Source organism: Stenella coeruleoalba (genome assembly GCF_951394435.1).
Source record: "Stenella coeruleoalba genome assembly, chromosome: 7".
Taxonomy (NCBI): domain Eukaryota; kingdom Metazoa; phylum Chordata; class Mammalia; order Artiodactyla; family Delphinidae; genus Stenella; species Stenella coeruleoalba.
Genome location: NC_137153.1, coordinates 11,955,877 through 11,973,527, shown reverse-complemented (window position 1 = coordinate 11,973,527; position 17,651 = coordinate 11,955,877). Strand labels below are relative to the sequence as shown.

The 17,651-nt window shown below is 37.4% G+C and overlaps 1 protein-coding gene across 11 annotated transcripts in view; it reads left to right on the top strand.

The window, feature by feature from the left end:
* The window catches only part of LOC307189184 (uncharacterized protein), a 408,683-nt gene that overhangs the window by 119,263 nt on the left and 271,769 nt on the right, over positions 1-17,651 (top strand). For 6 of the 11 annotated variants that reach the window (XM_079926999.1, XM_079926995.1, XM_079926993.1 and 3 more), the window contains 3 exons: positions 475-526; positions 4,949-5,033; positions 10,291-10,398. The exons of 1 other annotated variant lie outside the window; for it this stretch is intronic. The gene's annotated coding sequence lies outside the window, so the exon portion shown is untranslated. Of the gene's footprint in view, positions 1-474; positions 527-4,948; positions 5,034-10,287; positions 10,399-17,651 lie in introns of all 11 variants that reach the window. 4 more of the 11 variants (XM_079926994.1, XM_079926992.1, XM_079926990.1 and 1 more) reach the window with 3 other exon arrangements.

The window sequence follows — 17,651 nt, the reverse complement described above, 5'->3', positions numbered from 1 at the left end:
GGGTCTTCCAGATGTTGTTTTTCATTCTCTCAAAACAAATTTTATTCTTACAAACTGATTCCTTATGCCTGAATATGGTATCTCTAAAAAAGAGAGAAACTTTAGAGATGGGAAAAACAATCAGATACCAAACTCTTTTTAATCATTATTTCTATGTCTGATGATCTCTGTAAATTACCCTATGTGAACAATTCCGAGATTCTGTATCACCGAGTAGAAGAGATTCATCAAGGACAAATGTAAGCAGGACCCAAGGGGTTGTTACTCCTTTTATTTAGTGACTGTTTTATGCCGTCTCAAGCCTATTTATAACCCATTCTTCAGGAAAAAACTTTAAAGAGAAGTAGCAGAGGTAGTAGCTATGTCATATATTTAGATTGATTTTGTGAGGGGAAACAGGGATCATCTTAGCAGCCTATTTCAGAGATGTCAAATATATTAATATCTGGTTTCTATCATCTCATTATTGATTAGACTCTCATGCTGACGTATTTCTTCGACAACAGAGGTTCTACTACTGGAACAGGTCAGTGACAAATGGATGCTTGTCCTTATAATGTACAAGATGCACTGAATTAACCGGTGCTTATTGGGCTTACTTTCAGATTGATTTTATTTTTAGTAGTTCCATTTAATTAAACAATGAAGCTAGAAACTTAATTGGCATCAAACTTCCATGAGTTCTGATTTTTTCCTCCATTCATTAAGCTCATACTCTGTTATTTTTGAACTTGCAGTCAGCCTTCCGGTAATGAAATAAATGAAATTTATTGATGGCAATATCATACTATGATATTCATTTTCTTTGGGGGAAATTGAAAGAAACAAATTATTACTTTCCATTGAGATGGATTTTTCCAGTCTTCATTCTCCGAGTAGATTATTGTCAAGATGAGACGTAAAAAATTAGAAGTGGTTGGAGTTGCAATGATCCTGGGAAGAGAAGTTCAGGCAGAAGGGGCACATGTAGATAAGTCAGAAAAGAGCTTGGCAAGTATAAAAAACTGATCTTTAGTCACCGGGAGGAGAGTTTATTATTGTCATAGATGTGAGTCATAATAAAATCAAACACATTAAGACTACAGAATGAGCCTCCCCAGCACTAAAGAAAGATATGCCTTTCTACACATCTGCCTCCCTTACATTAGCAGAGGTTGATCTAGAAAACTTTATTTCCTCTAATCCTAAAGTACATTAGTAATATTTACATGGGACAAAAGGCTTAAATGACAAATGTGTTATAAATATGTTAGCACCTTAGCCTGTAATTGGAATAAGCCAAAGTAGGGGTTTATTGTATAGGGCATATGGTTAGATATATGTTGTTCAATTATAAAAGATGTCAAATGCTCCCTCAGACAATGTTAGAAAGTACCAACTCTGGGAGGATCAATACTGGGTTGGAAATAAATAGATTAGACCAAGGGTTAAATATATATATATATACACACACACACATATGCATATATATATGAGTTATATATTTTTATAAAACCTTCGAGCAAAATAAGTAACCTTCTGTCTCTCTTGTCTCTCATTTTTAAAAAAGGTGAACATATACCTATGTTATGGGACAATTATGGGTATTGAAATCACTGATACATGTAAATAACTTAGAAAAAATGCCCAGAATATAAAACCTTGTTAGTAAATGTTAGTTGTTCCTGTTGCTTTTGTTGTTATAAGCTGTGTAAACCTCTGTGTCTGGTATTGGGAAAGGCACTGTTACTGACAAGCACCTTAATTACTAACTAGTGGAGTTTTGAGAATGCTTGTCTCTCATTTTAGTACAAAAGGCGGAAGGACCTGGGCAGATTTTGAGCGTGACTTGTTAAGAATTTTCCTATATGCTGTATTGTATGAGAATGGACATTCCCCAGGGTCAAGGGATAATTAAAGATTACTGGTCTTGAGTTTCAGCTATAAAGTTTATATGCTTCCCATACATACTGAAAATTGCCTTTCATATTTTTGAAAAGACTGTCTAGAAAAATACTTGACATTATATTTTTGATGTATAAAATAATCAGCAGAAATAGTTTCAGTGATACGAGTTTCTAGTAACCATGAGATAATTCACTGTTGCCTCATTAAAAAAAATTCAGATGAAAACTTTCTATGCAATATAAAATGGAATTAGGTTTGAATTATATAAGAAACTACATAATTCTAATCACCATCCCCCCTACACACACACAAACACACACACACATGCAAATTCCTGTCAACTAGATCCTAAAGCAAATTGTTGTTTTAGGCTAGTGGCTACTCAAGTTTTCTGTTAAATCCAACTCTCTATTGTTTACTGACACGATCTTCTTATTTATGAAAACGATGTACTTTTATCCTCTCCCCTTAGACATTGGTGATTTTTGTAGTTTTCTTTGTTTAACTGTATGATCATTGCAGTCTTTACATATGTTTCAGAATTACAAGAGGGAAAAGTGTTTAAAAAATTTAATGAACACTTTTGAAACACATTGTTTTCGCAAATAAGACAAATTTGAGGTTAATTTTTGTGTTGATCGATTTGAGTCCTATCATTGCATGCTCTAGATTACTCAATTCCAATTTCCTCTAAGAAAAAGAGAGTATCTCAGAAGTCCTTGAATATATTAGTAATCCAAACACCATCTGATCAAGAATTGAAGTAATGGCTTCTAATTTGATCATCCTTCCCGTGTAATCATCTTCCCCTTCTGACTCTGGACTTGGCTGTGTGACTTCTTTTGGTTGGTGAATGGGATAATAGCAAAGGTAATGAACAAGTGTTTTGAAAAGTATTTGGACATTGGGGATTTTTTTCTGTTGCTGCACTCAAAACTAATTCCATCCTGTCTTAGTCAGTCCAGGATGCTGTAACAAAATACCACAGATTGGGTGGCTTAAACAACAAACATTTGTTTCTCACAGTTCTGGAGGCTTTAGTCAAAGTTCCAGGTACTGACAGATCAGGTGAGGGACCCTTCCTGGTTTGCAGTACTCAACGTAAGCATCATAGCATCCAGTAACCAATAATTTTAAAAATATATATTAGAGATTAGGAAAAGCCGGGAAACATGACCCATAACTAGGAAAATAATCAGTTGCTATGATCATATGCAAAAATAAAACAATTTTTTCATAATAGTTTCAGTAGAAGAGTGGGGATAACAGGGCTGATGAGTTGGGGAGGGGTGATAAATATCACCCATGAGTAAGAGATCCCTCTTATTTCTATGCAGTCCCTCTTGACTGAAACCCTTGGTCGGAGAAAAGGGATATTTCTTCCCACTTCCTATCTGGATATAAACTACAACAGATAAATATTCTGAGTCTTTAGCCAGTATAAATTCAGTCTTGGTCCTACATAACCCCCAACTATATTCATAAAGTGCTTACTGAAAAATATGCTAAAGAAATTCCTAGCCACAAATACTCTTTCAGAACCTAGGAATTAGAGGGGGGAAATGTGGTGGTAAAGCACAAGATTCTTTAGACCTATTTGACAAATTTAGAAACAAATCATTTACCAGCAGTAGATGGCACCGACCAAGGGTCGGAAGAAACTCTAGGATGAACTTGTGAAGTTCTTGGCCAAAGTGTAACCTTGCAGCTGCAAATAGCCACATGCCGCTGGAGTGGCAGATTTCCAGACAGGCTTGGGCTGACAAGGGCCACAGAGGACAGCTGAGAACTACAGACAGGAAGGTCTTACTTCCAACTCCAATGTGTTGTTAAAAATTATGATGAAGTGGACACCTACTACACACTTAGAAGCCTAATCTTCCATTTTGAATTGTCTCTCATTCTCAGAGGGGAAGCAGGGTGGTCCCTGTGGAACAAGCAACAACTGTAAATTGGGAGAATCACTCTCATGTCTGTTTTGCTCCTACTGAGATTGAATCACCCTGTGTGAAAGAAAGAAAGAAAAGAAAGGAAAAAGAAAGGAAGGAAGGAAGGAAGGAAGGGAAGGAAGGAAGGAAGGAATAAAGGTGAAAGTAGAAGATATAATCACTAAAATAGCTATTTCAAGTGTTTAAAGGAAAACATGGATGTAATAAGAAGGGAAATTGAAAATGCAAAAACAAACCAAATGAAATGAAGTGTCCAATGAAAAGCATAATAACTGAAATGAAAAATCCACTGATAGAATTAATAGTAGATTAAATGCAGACAAAGCAAAGATCATTGAACCTGAAGACATAGAAAATAGTATAAACTATCCAAATTGAAACAACAAGATAGAGACATATATAAAAAGAAAGAATAACAGACAAGAAAATTAGCAGACTCAGTGATACATGAACTGATGACAAGTAGTCTAATATAGGTGTAATTGGAGTCTCAGAAAGAGAGAATAGAGGGTAAAATCTATAAAGGAAAAATTACTGAACACATTCCCAAAGCTGATGAAAACTATGAGAGTGTTGGTCCAAAACACCCCAAGCAATTCCAAAAAGATACACACCAAGAAAACTACACCAATCCAGAGTATATTCAAATTAATGAAAAATAGTGTTAAGGAGAAAAGTATAAAGGCAGCCAGAGGTAAGCAGCACATTAGTAAGTTTAGAGGGAAAAGTACAAGAATGACAGCAGACCTCATCAGAAACTAGGCAAACCAGAAAACAATAAAAAAAAATCTATAAGGTGTTGAAAAACATATTTTAAAAACCCTTACAACCCAGAACTTTACACACAGAAAAAAATCTTGCAAAAATGGGTTAACTATTCCCTTTAAGTGAAGTAACTGCTGTTTTGTTGTTGTTATTGTTGTTGTTGTTGTTCCCTAGGCAATGTTGCTACTAACTCCCAGGAGAGGATGAATAATAATAGATGTTTCAAGCCATGTGGGAGGGAACCTGAGAAGTTGTAGTAATGCTAAATTTTTAATAAGTTATATCTATTGAATAAAAAAAATTCTTGCAAAACTGATGGCAAATTAAAAACTTTTTAAAACAAACAGAAGTTTAGAGGATTTCTCAATGACAGACCTGCACTACAAGATGGAAGTTTGGAGCTACACACAGGGATTAAGATTACTGTATATGGTAAGTAGGTAGGTATGTATAAAGGGGTTTTGTATCACGTTTAAATTGCTATGAAACATAATTGACTCTTGAGTTACCAGACAGGATAAAGTCAGACTCACAGAACCATAGATCGTACCCAGGATCAGGTTTTACTAAATAATTTAAAAACAATTCAGAAAGAGGCTTAGATGAAGAAGAAAGAGATATGGGACCTGGGGGGTCAGAGGGGGGGTGGTGCCTTTCTTCCCATGTCAGACATGCCCCTTTGGCCTAGAATATTGGGGGGCTTTGAGTAAGGTTCATGGGATTCCTCACAAAGAGGTAAGAATTTATGTTATGAAAGCCTAAAGGGTTGTACAGCCTTTGGGACATTTGTGGGGACATTTCTCATACACACTAGGTTCTATTTAGTATGGGATCTCCAGCTAGCGATATTTCAGAGATTGGGTCCCTTACTCTTAATAATATCATTAATCTACCTGAGATCCACTTAGCAAAAAGACATTTCCAGGAACTTACCCTTCTTTTCTTCCTACCAGGAACTTGTACCAAGTAAAAAGAGTAAATGGATCACAGACAACTTACTTTAATTCCTTTCTTTCAACTTTTCAAAGCAAAATTAATAACCATTTCTTTTGGATTTTATAACATATGTAGTGATATAATGTATACAAATATAGCACAAAATTGGGTTGTGGGGAAACAGTGTGTACTATTATAGATTCTTACATTATACATGTAGTATACACTTGTTTGAAACTTGACTGTAATAAAAAGATGCATATTTTAGGGCTTCCCTGGTGGCGCAGTGGTTGAGTGTCCGCCTGCCGATGCAGGAGACGTGGGTTCGTGCCCCGGTCTGGGAGGATCCCACGTGCTGTGGAGCGGCTGGGCCCATGAGCCATGGCTGCTGAGCCTGCGCGTCCGGAGCCTGTGCTCCGCATCGGGAGAGGCCACAACAGTGAGAGGCCTGCATACCGCCAAAAAAAAAAAAAAAAAAAATGCATATTTTAAACCCAAGCAACCATTAAAACAATAAAAAATTGTATCTACAAAATCAATAGTAAAGGTAAAATGGAACTTAAAAGTACACATGGATCAAAAGTAAGACAGGAAAAGAGAAGGGAAAGGGCAATAAAGAAAATGTGAGAAAACAGAAACAAATATCAGGTTGACAGGTATAAAAACCAAGAAATCAATAGTTATATTAAATGTGAATGATTAAACAATTCTCTTAAAAGGCATAGATTTTCAGGTGGGATAGAAAACCAGGGCCCGATTATATGTTGTCTCCAAGAAGCACAATTAAACGTAAAAACACGTGGGCTGAAGATAAAGTGACAAAAGATACACCACACACATCCTAAGCACAAGAATTGCGAGTGACTGTGTTAAATCACAGGAAGTAGACTTCAGAACAAGAAATATTGCCAGGGGCATAGGAGGGTATTTTGTAATGAGAAAAGAGTCAATTTATCAAGAAGACACAACAGTCTTGAGATGGCACCGAACATCAGCACTTCAAAGTCTATGAAGCAGGCTTCTCTGGTGGCGCAGTGGTTGAGAGTCTGCCTGCCGATGTAGGGGACACAGGTTCGTGCCCCGGTCCGGGAAGATACCGCATGCCGCGGAGCGGCTGGGCCCGTGAGCCATGGTCGCTGAGTCTGCGTGTCCGGAGCCTGTGCTCCACAGCAGGAGAGGCCACGGCAGTGAGAGGCCCGCGTACAGCAAAAAAAAAACACAAAAAAACCCAAAAAACAAAGTCTATGAAGCAAGAGCTGAAAGAATTGAAAATTTGAAAAGGACATCCATAGACTTGATTGACACAGGGTTGTCACAAATCTTGAATTTGTAAAAACTATAATGTCTGCAAAGCACAATAAAGTGAAGTGTGGCAAAACAAAGTATGCCTGTATTGGAAATTTAACACTACTCTTTTATTAGATGGTGGAACAACCAACTTGCAGAATGGCAATAATCAAATGATAAACGTGAGTTGTAGCTCACTACTAAACAGTGTTAAATTCGTGCAATCATGTTGGAAGACTGGCAGCATCTAGTAAAACTCAACACTGTCTCCTCAGTCCAGAAATCTCATTCCTTGGAATAGACTGAGTAAAAATGTGTGCATAAATGTATGTGTAGCAAGAGGCACACACAAGAACGCTCAAGTTAACAAACACTGGAATCAACTCAAATGGCTGTCAGGAGTAGAGTGGATAAATAAATTGTGATATTTTCATAAAATAAAAACTGGATGGCAGTTTAAATGAATTATCTATAATTACACACCATAATATGTATGAATCTCACAGACATTATGTTGCATTAAAGAAGCCAGACACAAATAGTGCATGTAAATTATTCCATTTACATGAAGTTCGAAAACAGGAAAAAATAATCTCTGCTGTTAGTACTCAGGCCAGTGATTTACTGTAGGTGTTTAGTGACTGGGAGACAAGACACGTCTTCTCAGGTGCTAGTGTTACTGAATCTCTTAATGTGAATGCTGCTTAACAGGTGTATTCACTCTGTGAAAATGTTTTGATATGTATGCTTATGATTTCTCTATGCATATTAAACTGAAACAAACTTTAAAAAGGACAAAAGAAAAGAAAACTAGGATGATGGGGCATGTAAAACAATGCATATGGACAAAGAGACATTGATATATGCATATTTTTTTTAATTAAAGCTACACAGTGATGGGAGAAAGAAACTTGATTGAGGTTGTAGATATGCTTTTAACTAACTATGACAGTTGGAGGCAATCACTGAATTTCTCTTGGTTTAATTTTTCCACCTATCATGACTGAGTCTGGCTAGTTAACATGCAAAATATTATTTAATTTGAATGCTACATATTACTATGTTTGATATCATCATGGCACAAATATAATGGGCACACTACTGACAAGATATGGAACCCAAAAATGTATAGAACTGTTGGATTAGATGCCCATTTATTTAGGTAAAAGTTTGAAGCAAAGGAAAAGCAAAATGTCAGAAATCACTTTTACTCTTCTGTATCCATTTATATGCAACTTAAAATTCCTAACACATTTCTTTTTCAGGATTAAAAAAAAAATGTGTTTGCAGACAGATTGGCAATGTATCTGGCTTGAAGAATTACAATCACATATGTTATACAATATGTATAAAATTATCTTTCTGTTTTTCAAACACGTATGATACCAATGCCAGGAACAGAAGTTGTATTTCCTCTATTATTTGAATTGCATTATTTTCTTCACAGCCATGAGAGCATATTTTTAATATGTCTTTCTTTAGTCATCTATTGAGGTACTGAATAATTAAATTCCTCTGTGTATAAACAGCAAAGAATGCTTCCATCTTTAAAATATTGCAATCTCATATTCTGATATTTAAATTGTGATCTCTCTCTCCTGCCCTCATGATCTGATGCTGGAAAAGTATATAATTTCTTTGGATCCTCAACCAAGTAAAATATGTATAATTAAGCTTTATCTTTGACAAATCCAATGGATATTTTATATCTTTTACTCCATGAATGAGGGAGAATTATTTAATTCCCTTTCTATTTTATTGACTCTTCATATGCCAAAGAAGAGTATCTTCTATTTCCATCTCCTTTTTCATTTTTGAAAACATTATTTGTTAGTTTTCTTCTTTAATTTGGAAACATAAAATAGGAAAATATTCCCCAAATTGACCACAAACACTTTGTCTTCTTAATCCTTGAAAAACTGGCATATATACACATATATGCTCATATACACATATGCACTATGTGTATATATACATACATTGTATGTATTGTACATATATAACAATGTGTGTGAGTTTGAATAAATGTGTATGTATAATATAAAAATATAGTATGCATATATATTAATATAGTGAACAAAACAATTTCCAAAATTAAGCAAAACAACTCTATACTCATTCAAGGCAACAGATTTGAAAAGCTTTTTTATGATTACTGCAGGGAAAAAAATCATGTGTCTCTTTATATGTTTCTACGTATGTGCCTATGAATATATCATATATATGTGATATAGCATATATCACATATATATTAAATGGGAGAATGAAAACTATGTAGACTCCTAGGTACAATCATTAAGTCTCTAATTTCTTTTCCTCCTCTGTCCTTCTAAACATCTGTGGAACTTTTCCCTTTTCTCACTGCAATCTTCTGCAAATCTCATGAATTTTCTAGTCACTTTCAGGTAACAAAAAGTCACCTAGCAACAGCCAGTCCTCCAAACAGTTTCATTTCAGTGTTATTTTACTCCCATTGAAAATGTATCTTTTCCCCTGGTTTGGGCTGGCTGCAGGTTAGTTGCTAACAGTGGGAAAGGGGGTAGTCAGCCCCCTTCATCCTTTTATCTTTTCACCTCATTCCTCTTCTTCTCTCCAGCTTCTTAAGCGTGGTTTTGGAACCCGATAGGGTCAAAATCATATAGGAAGGTGGAAGACTTAAGGAAGCTGGAAAGGTGTTACTTGACGGACCCTCTTGCTAACCAGCATCTGTGTTCGCTGAGCTGAGCAGAAGTTGACATTGACCATGGTAGCTGTGGTTTTGTTCTACAGAAGTCCTTCACGTCGCTAGACATTTCTTGCCTGCACTTCTCTTGAGTTGCATGCATTTCTCTAGACGGTTGCTCTCGGCCAATGGCCATCTGCTGGTAAATCCCCAGCCTCTTTCAGCGGAGGCCTTCTCTTTCCAGGTGAGACTCTCAGGCCAGCTCTGAAACATCCCCTTGCCAACACTCATGTGGCAGAAGTCTTGTGTTTTTTGATTCACTGATTTTCAGAGCCCTCTACCCTTCTTCTCTTTACAGCCTCAGGCCACTTCATCTGGGCCATACTCTGTGTAATACCCGTCTATTCATTTCAAACTATGATCGTATCCCATAAATTGATTTTATTATTCCCTTTTTGTTGCTATCACCAACAATTAACTTTATTTCCCATGACATCGGCTACATTTTCAACTGTTAGAAACATCGGTGAGTAGTGTTCTGAGATTTCATGAGAATAGCTATTTCTCCATACCCTAACTGACACTGGTGTGGCAGGCACTGTTGTTTCCCTTTTTGTTCTAAAGGCCTTTCCTCATTTTCCCTTAGTTTAGAAAACCCAATGTGCCCAAGTGAAGGTGACGAAGCATGACTAGCCTAAACCAGTAATTGCAATTTCATTCTCTTTTACTGGATATGTAACTAAGTTGTCCAAAAGGAGATATCTGCTGGGAATCCTCAGGAAAAGATTTTGTTCTCTTCAGCAGGTTTGAAAATGGATCATTAGATCTGAAGCACTCGTGTTGCTCCTGTGCATTGACAAGCCTGAGGATGGAAACCCACCACCTTGGAGATGGCAGAGCAGAGATTAAAAGGTATCTGGGTTCTGGATAATATTGCTGAACTGTCACGCCAATCATAGAACTACCGATGCTCGATTTTTCTTATATGAGTCAAAGAAAACACTTTAGTGCTTAAACTACTTTGGTTGGATAATCTGTTGCTTGCAGTCAAAAGCATCTTAATTGATTAAACTTGATATCATCAAACTTTACTTCTAAGAAACTGATTGGGCAAAAATATATTTATCCCTTTTATAAGCCAGAAATGGAATATGAAAAGCAAAGGCTATTTTTGATGTTCAAAACTGAATCCATCCAATTGGTAGCTCTTCTGAAATAACGTGTTATTTTGATTTTATGAAAATATAGCTGCAAAATATCTAAGTCACTCCTTTAGGTTGTAGAAAATTAAAGGCGTTGTTTGTTTTTGAGTTGGCACTGGATCGAGTATCACCCTGGATCAGCCCACCGAATTCATCTCCGTACTGTGGAGAAATAGAACCTCCCTGGATTTCCTGGTACTCCTTAGACACAGAAATTTATACCGCATACTGATAGAGGGAGTGTTTGCTTCCAATTTCCCTAGAAACATCTTACTATTCATATGTCATGATAATTCGTCCAGTATCCGTTTATCTAATATATTGCTCTGATATGAAAGAATAATAAAGTTTCTGTTAACTTCCAATAAGGCTAAATGATTCCAGTCAGAGTAGTTTCCTGGTATCAAAGACTCTCTCCTTACCCACATTTTAATCAGGCTTCTCTGAGCCTTCTTAACTAGACCTGGATCTTGGTCTGCTGCCCTGTTCGTGGCCTGTCCAATTTTAGCAAAGAATCCCACTAATCCAGGTTAGCAAGAATACTTCCACCTTTTATAGCTGATCAATTTCCACCCTTGGCCTGCCTTTAGCAAGATCCTGTTAAGTTATTTTAGGAAGAATCTCCCTGCCCTTGATACCTAATCGAGTTCTTGTTAGTAACTTTCCGTGCACTGACTCCCTCACTCTGCTTGTTGGCTCTAAATCACCAGCTGTCTTTGCTGTCTTTGGAATTGAGCTCAGTCACATACTAAGGTCTTTTTCCCCTACTGCAGTGACTCCAAATAAATCTGTTTTGCTATTTTTACCATGTGTCTGGTGCAAAATGTTTCTTTACCCTGGGTTAAGCTGCTGAGGCACTGGGGAAAATGGAGTTCTCTCTCCTGTGGTATTTATGTTTCAAAGACATAAAGCCCAGACTTGAAGACTTGTCTGGCTCATGGAAGTGGAAGACATCCAGGGTTTATCCAGGCCGTGGAAAGGCATGTGTATATTCCAAAAGGTTAGGTGAGAACCCAGGGTCCTTCCGTCCCGTGTCAGAGGAACAGTTTTTACCTTTCTCCTTGGTGGGGAGGGAGAGATAGCTTCTTCTCTCCTGTGTGTAAATGGTGTGTTGGCACTCCTGAAAAGCCTAGGAGATGAAATTCTGCCCCTTTAGGCCACATCTTACTGAAATACAGTAAGTCCCCTACATACAAATCTTCAAGTCACGAACTTTCAAAGATGCGAACGTGCATCTGGTTCCAGCAAGGAACCAGAGCCTGCGCCATCCGCATCAGGTGTGAGTGAAACTGCAGCTTGCCCTCCGTCTCCTGTTGCTGGCGATCCTTCAGCTCTACCATCTCCCACCTCCTCTCACCACTCCAGTCAGTAACTCTTCTTGCCTGTTCACTTGACGCCAGCCCCTGGATGCCAGCTGTTGTACTGGACTACTGTACTTTTCAAGGCACTGTACTGTAAGATTAAAAATGTTTTCTTTATTTTTTGTTTGTTTTTTTATGTATTATTTGTGTGAAAAGTATTATAAATCCATTACAGGACAGTACTATATAGCCGATTGTGTTCGTTGGGTACCTAGGCTAACTTTATTGGACTTATGAACAAATTGGACTTGCGAACGCGCTCTGGGAACGGAACTCATTCATATGTATGGGACTTGCTGTAGATCAAGACCAACCCATTCTGACCCATAGTTGATCAGGATGTTCTCTTAATGATGTGACCTGGTACCCAGTGGTAACTAGAGGTAGGTTCTGTCCAAGGAAAGAATAAAGAGCAAACCCAGAGACGAGGGAAGGAGGGAGAGAAAGAGACAAGGAGAGAGTCAGACACACAAAGGGAAGCAGTGAAAAGAGAATCCAAGAGACTCCAGAAAGACTGAGAGATTAACCTTCATCATTTCCCTCCCATTTATCATCTTTAAATTGGACCCTATTTGTTCTCAACCCTTTCATTTCTGTAATGGTTTTCTCCTCTTTGCCTCCCATCCCATGTTAGATGTAAGTTACTTTGAGTATATTTCTGTTTCTTACAACAAATGGTTCTTGGGTGAAATACCTTGTTCACTTTAACTATTTTAATCATATGTACATCTTACAAAAATGACAAGTCAAGATGGAACTTCTGACCCTCATTCTACAGTTCCTCATTCGTATATAATAAATCGCTAGTATATTTAATCAAAGCTACCTACTAATACCATCAATGAACATGTTTTTGAGAGAAAATTCTTAAAAACTTGCCCAACCTAAATTAGCTTCTTTACTTGTTTTTAAATTTAAAACAAGTATGTGGAAGAGATGCCTTTGGTAAAGAATATGTTTCTTTTAGCAAAGCTTTTATGTCCTATGCCATTATTTCTATTTTTGCCTTTTCAAGAAAATGGATTCCGAGGAATTTATGGATACTATTTAATGCTGGGTCCGTTGTTATAGATCAGTGATTTATAAATCTTTTCTGAATAACAAAATCACTAGGGAAGCTTTTAAAATACAGATTGTTTAGCTTCATTCCTGTCCAACTAAATCAGTAACTCCAGGGGTGGGTCTGAAATTTTTCTGTTTATTTAAATGACTCCAAAATATTCTGATGATAAGTCATATTTGGAACCCACTGCTATATTTCTCAAAATAGGATTCAGAGTATTATTACCTGGAAATATAAAAACCAGCAAACAAGCCTGATGGCCAAATCCTGCCCCGAGGTATTGTGATTTAAAAAGTCTAGTGGAGCCTAGTACTGGTGTTTTTTCAGAGCTCCCCAGATGACTCTAACATGCCGGCAGATCTAAGAACCTTTACCCAGGTATCCCACCGGGCTCTCAGGCTTAGAAAGAGCTTTTCTTTGAACTATCCCTGGAGAACTTTGTAATATTATTTTCACCAGAGCTCTATCTCTGTAGTCATCTTTGCACCATTCAGAAACTTCTGGAACAAGCATATATCTCAATCAAAATCTCAGAGCATTCCATTACAGAATCACTCAACTTGACCCCTGCAAAAGGGAAAAGACCTGGGTCGTGTGAGAAGAAACGAAACTTTTTAACAGCATGAGGGTTCATTGTGTGGCTGGCACATTTATTTAGCTGTCCATCAGTTAATTCATCCCACAACTGTTTATTGAGCATCTACTATAAAATCAGATACTATAGTAGATATTGATACATATTTAAACCTGGGTGGGAAAAGTGTCATTAAACAATCATATTAAAAGCTAGAAATGAAGATGGGCAGGTTGACAGGAGAGTCTGTATTGAGGATAAAGTAAATAGTCTAAATTAGGGAATTAAGGAAGATTTCCTTGAGTAAATGACATATAAGGATTTGAAGATTGCATTTTTCCAGGTGTAGATGCAAAGCACATTTTTTTAATCCTTTATTTTTGTTTCTATTCTTAATTTATTTTAAAATTTTATTGGAGTATAGTTGATTTACAATGTTGTGTTAATTTCAGGTGTACAGCAAAGTGATTCAGTTAGACATATGCATATATTCATTCTTTTTCAGATTCTTTTCTCATATAGATTATCACAAAATATTGAGTAGGGTTCCCTGTGCTATACAGTAGGTCCCTGCTGGTTGTCTATCTTGTATATAGTAGTGTGTGTATTTTAATCCCAAGCTCCCGATTTATCACTCCCCCTCACGTTTCCCCTTTGGTAACCATAAGTTTGTTTTCTAAATCTGTTTCTGTTTTGTAAATAAGTTCATTTGTATCATTTTTCTAGATTCCACATATAAGTGATATCTTATGATATTTGCCTTTCTCTGTCTGACTTATTTCACTTAGTATGATAATCTCTAGGTCCATCCATGTTGCTGCAAATGGTATTATTTCATTCTTTTTTATGGCTGAATAATATTCCATTGTATATATGTACCACATCTTCTTTATCCATTCATCCATCCGTGGACATTTAGGTTGCTTCCATGTCTTGGCCATTGATAGTGCTGCAATGAACATTGGGGTACATGACTCTTTTTGAATTATGGTTTTCTCTGGATACACGCCCAGGAGTGGGATTGCTGGGTCATATGGTAGTTCTATCTTTAGTTTTTTAAGGAACCTCCATACTGTTCTCCATAGTGGCTGTACCAATTCACATTCCCACCAACAGTGCAAGAGGGTTCCCTTTTCTCCACACCCTCTCCAGCATTTATTGTTTCTAAATTTTTTGATGATGGCCATTCTGACTGCTGTGAGGTGATACCTCATTGTCCTTTTGATTTGCATTTCTCTGATTTGCACATTTTTGATAGCCCAGAGCCAAGGTAAAGAGAAATTTGTCTTTATGATTGAATTGAAACCAGTATGACTAAACATAGTGAGTGAAGGAGAAAAACATATGATTAGGCGAGAGATAAGCAGAGTCAAACTGCAGAGCTGAGTACGTCTCCTTAAGGATTTATTTTTTTACTTTATTCTAAGTTCATTTTGAATCAACTGAATCGTATAAAGCAAGGAAGCAAGAACCTGTGAGAGTTTGGACCAGGATGGAGGCAGTTGAAATGTAAATTGTTGACAAGTCAAGATATATTTGGTAAAATTGTCAGAATGACACGATTTGGTCAACTGTAGACATTATAAGAGAGTGGAAGAGATACGTGCACCCCCATGTTCATTGCAGCACTATTACAATATCCAAGACATAGAAACTACTTAAGTGTCCATTGACAGATGAATGGATAAAGAAAATGTGGTACATATATACGGATACACACACACACACACACACACACACACACACACACACACAATGGAATATTATTTGTCCATAAAAATAACAAAATACTTCCATTTGCAACAACATGAATGGACCTTAAGGGTATTATGCTAAGTGAAATAAGTGAGACAAAGGCAAATACTGTATGATCTCTCTTATATGTCGAATCTGAAAAACAACAACAACAAAACAAAAAACAACAACAACATAACAAAAAACAACAAGAACAAAAAAGCCCAAGCTCAAAGCTCACAGATAAAGTGAACAAATGGGTGGTTGTCATAGGCAAGGGGTGTGTGTGTGGTGGGGTGCGGGGGAGAAATGGGTGAAGGAGATCAAAAGGTAAAAAGAAAAATTGGTGAATTAGGAAAAAACTGCTGATTCTCTTTTCATCTTCATCATAATTGATTTTACCTGTGCATCATCTTGGGTCTTGTTTCTTACACATATTTATAATATAGGTTAAAAAAATTACTGGAAACGACTCAAGTCCTTTTGTAAAGGACAATAATGGTTCAATAAACTAGGAAGCAGCCATCCATATGATGGATTACTACAAAGCTATGATAAAAGAATGAGGAATCTTTCTCCGTACCCACATGGAAAGATCCCTAGGACATATTCTTAAGGACAAAAGGCAAGTCACAGAACAGCTTATATAATGTGCTGCCTTTTGTATAAATGAGTAAGAGGGAGGATAAGAACATATATTCACACGTGCTTGCATTTACGTAAACACTGTACAGATATATGAAACACTACTGAATGGTGTTAACAAGGGACTGGGGGCCTAAAGGGGGGACCAGAACTGAGACGGAAGTAATACTTCTCAACGTATATCTTTCAGAATGATTTTGTCCTGTTGTTAATTTACGTTGAGCACCTGATTCATTTGGTAGTGGGGTTGGGGGGATCTATTTTCTCCTTGTTTGGAACCAAGTGGTCAGGACTCAGACTTCTTACCTGGGCCTGCTAGCAATCATCAACCTCAGGACAGTGATAATTTAGGTCAGAGGAGTAGCAAGGCTGTTACTTGACTATCTTCTTAGGGAAGGAGAAACTGATAAAACACGCGGGTCCATGTAATTTGAACGTTATGTGTAAGACTAGGTTAACTCAGCTTCTAAAACTGTTTGACCAGCAGGGATGTGACATGATGGTAATAAAGGGGGTGGAGGGGAGACCAGGGTAGAGAGTGGCCGTCCCTGTCTTCTCCCTTTACAATTTGACTTTATTCTTGGGTTTTCGTAGTGGGCTTTTGTGAAGTGGGGAGATTTAAATCCATCTCTAGGATTTCAACTATCTTAAGGCCGCTTTCAATGTAAGTGCTTTTCTATAAATCGCTCTCGTGGTTCTCCTTCCCGAGACAAGAAAGAAGAGAGAAGGAGAGGAAAAGGGGTACATTGGGGGTTTATCTGGTTTGTGGGGTAAGAGGACTGGCACTAAAATGAATAAAATAAAATTAAGCCAGTTGTCTTAGAGAGAGAGAGAGAGAGAGACACTAAAATGAATAAAATAAAATTAAGCCAGTTGTCTTAGAGAGAGAGAGAGAGAGAGAGAGAGAGATGCCAGCCGAGAGTCCTGGCTGTTGTTGTATGGGACTGATGGGGCACCACTGCTCATTTATGGAAAAGCTTTGGGAAAGAGCACGATTTCTATCTGGTTAGATTTCTTTATAAATGCAAATGAGAAATTCAAGCGGAGATGTTTAGTAGGCCATTTGATATGCTACCCTGGAGATCGTGAGAGTAAGCGTGTAGATACATTTTGAGGAGAGCCATGAATCCCTAGCAGTGGATGACATATCAAAGGTAGAAGATGTATTACGATAAGAGACAAACCTCCAAGAAACTCCAATATTGAAAGATCAAGGGGGAGATGAGGAACCTGCGGAGAGACACAAGGAATACAGCAAATTGTGGAATTATGACACTCAAAGGAAGAGTGTTCCCAGGAGGAAGGGGTAAGTAGAGGCAGAAGATTATCACACGGTGTTTTTTTTTTTAAAGAGCTATGCATTCAGGTATGATAGAAGCAACTGGGGAATCATTTGACATCCCATATTCCTGTGTGGGAAGTGAGAACAGTTTTTTTTTTTTTTTTTCCAATATCCCAAAGAATACTCCTCTTTTCTTATAGGAGGGGAGGCAGTTGTGAAGCAGTGTGTTGAACAGTATCCGGTTTGTTACTGCTGGACATTTTTGTACTCTCCCTGCTGCTGGGACGTGGGAAGTTATCAGTCG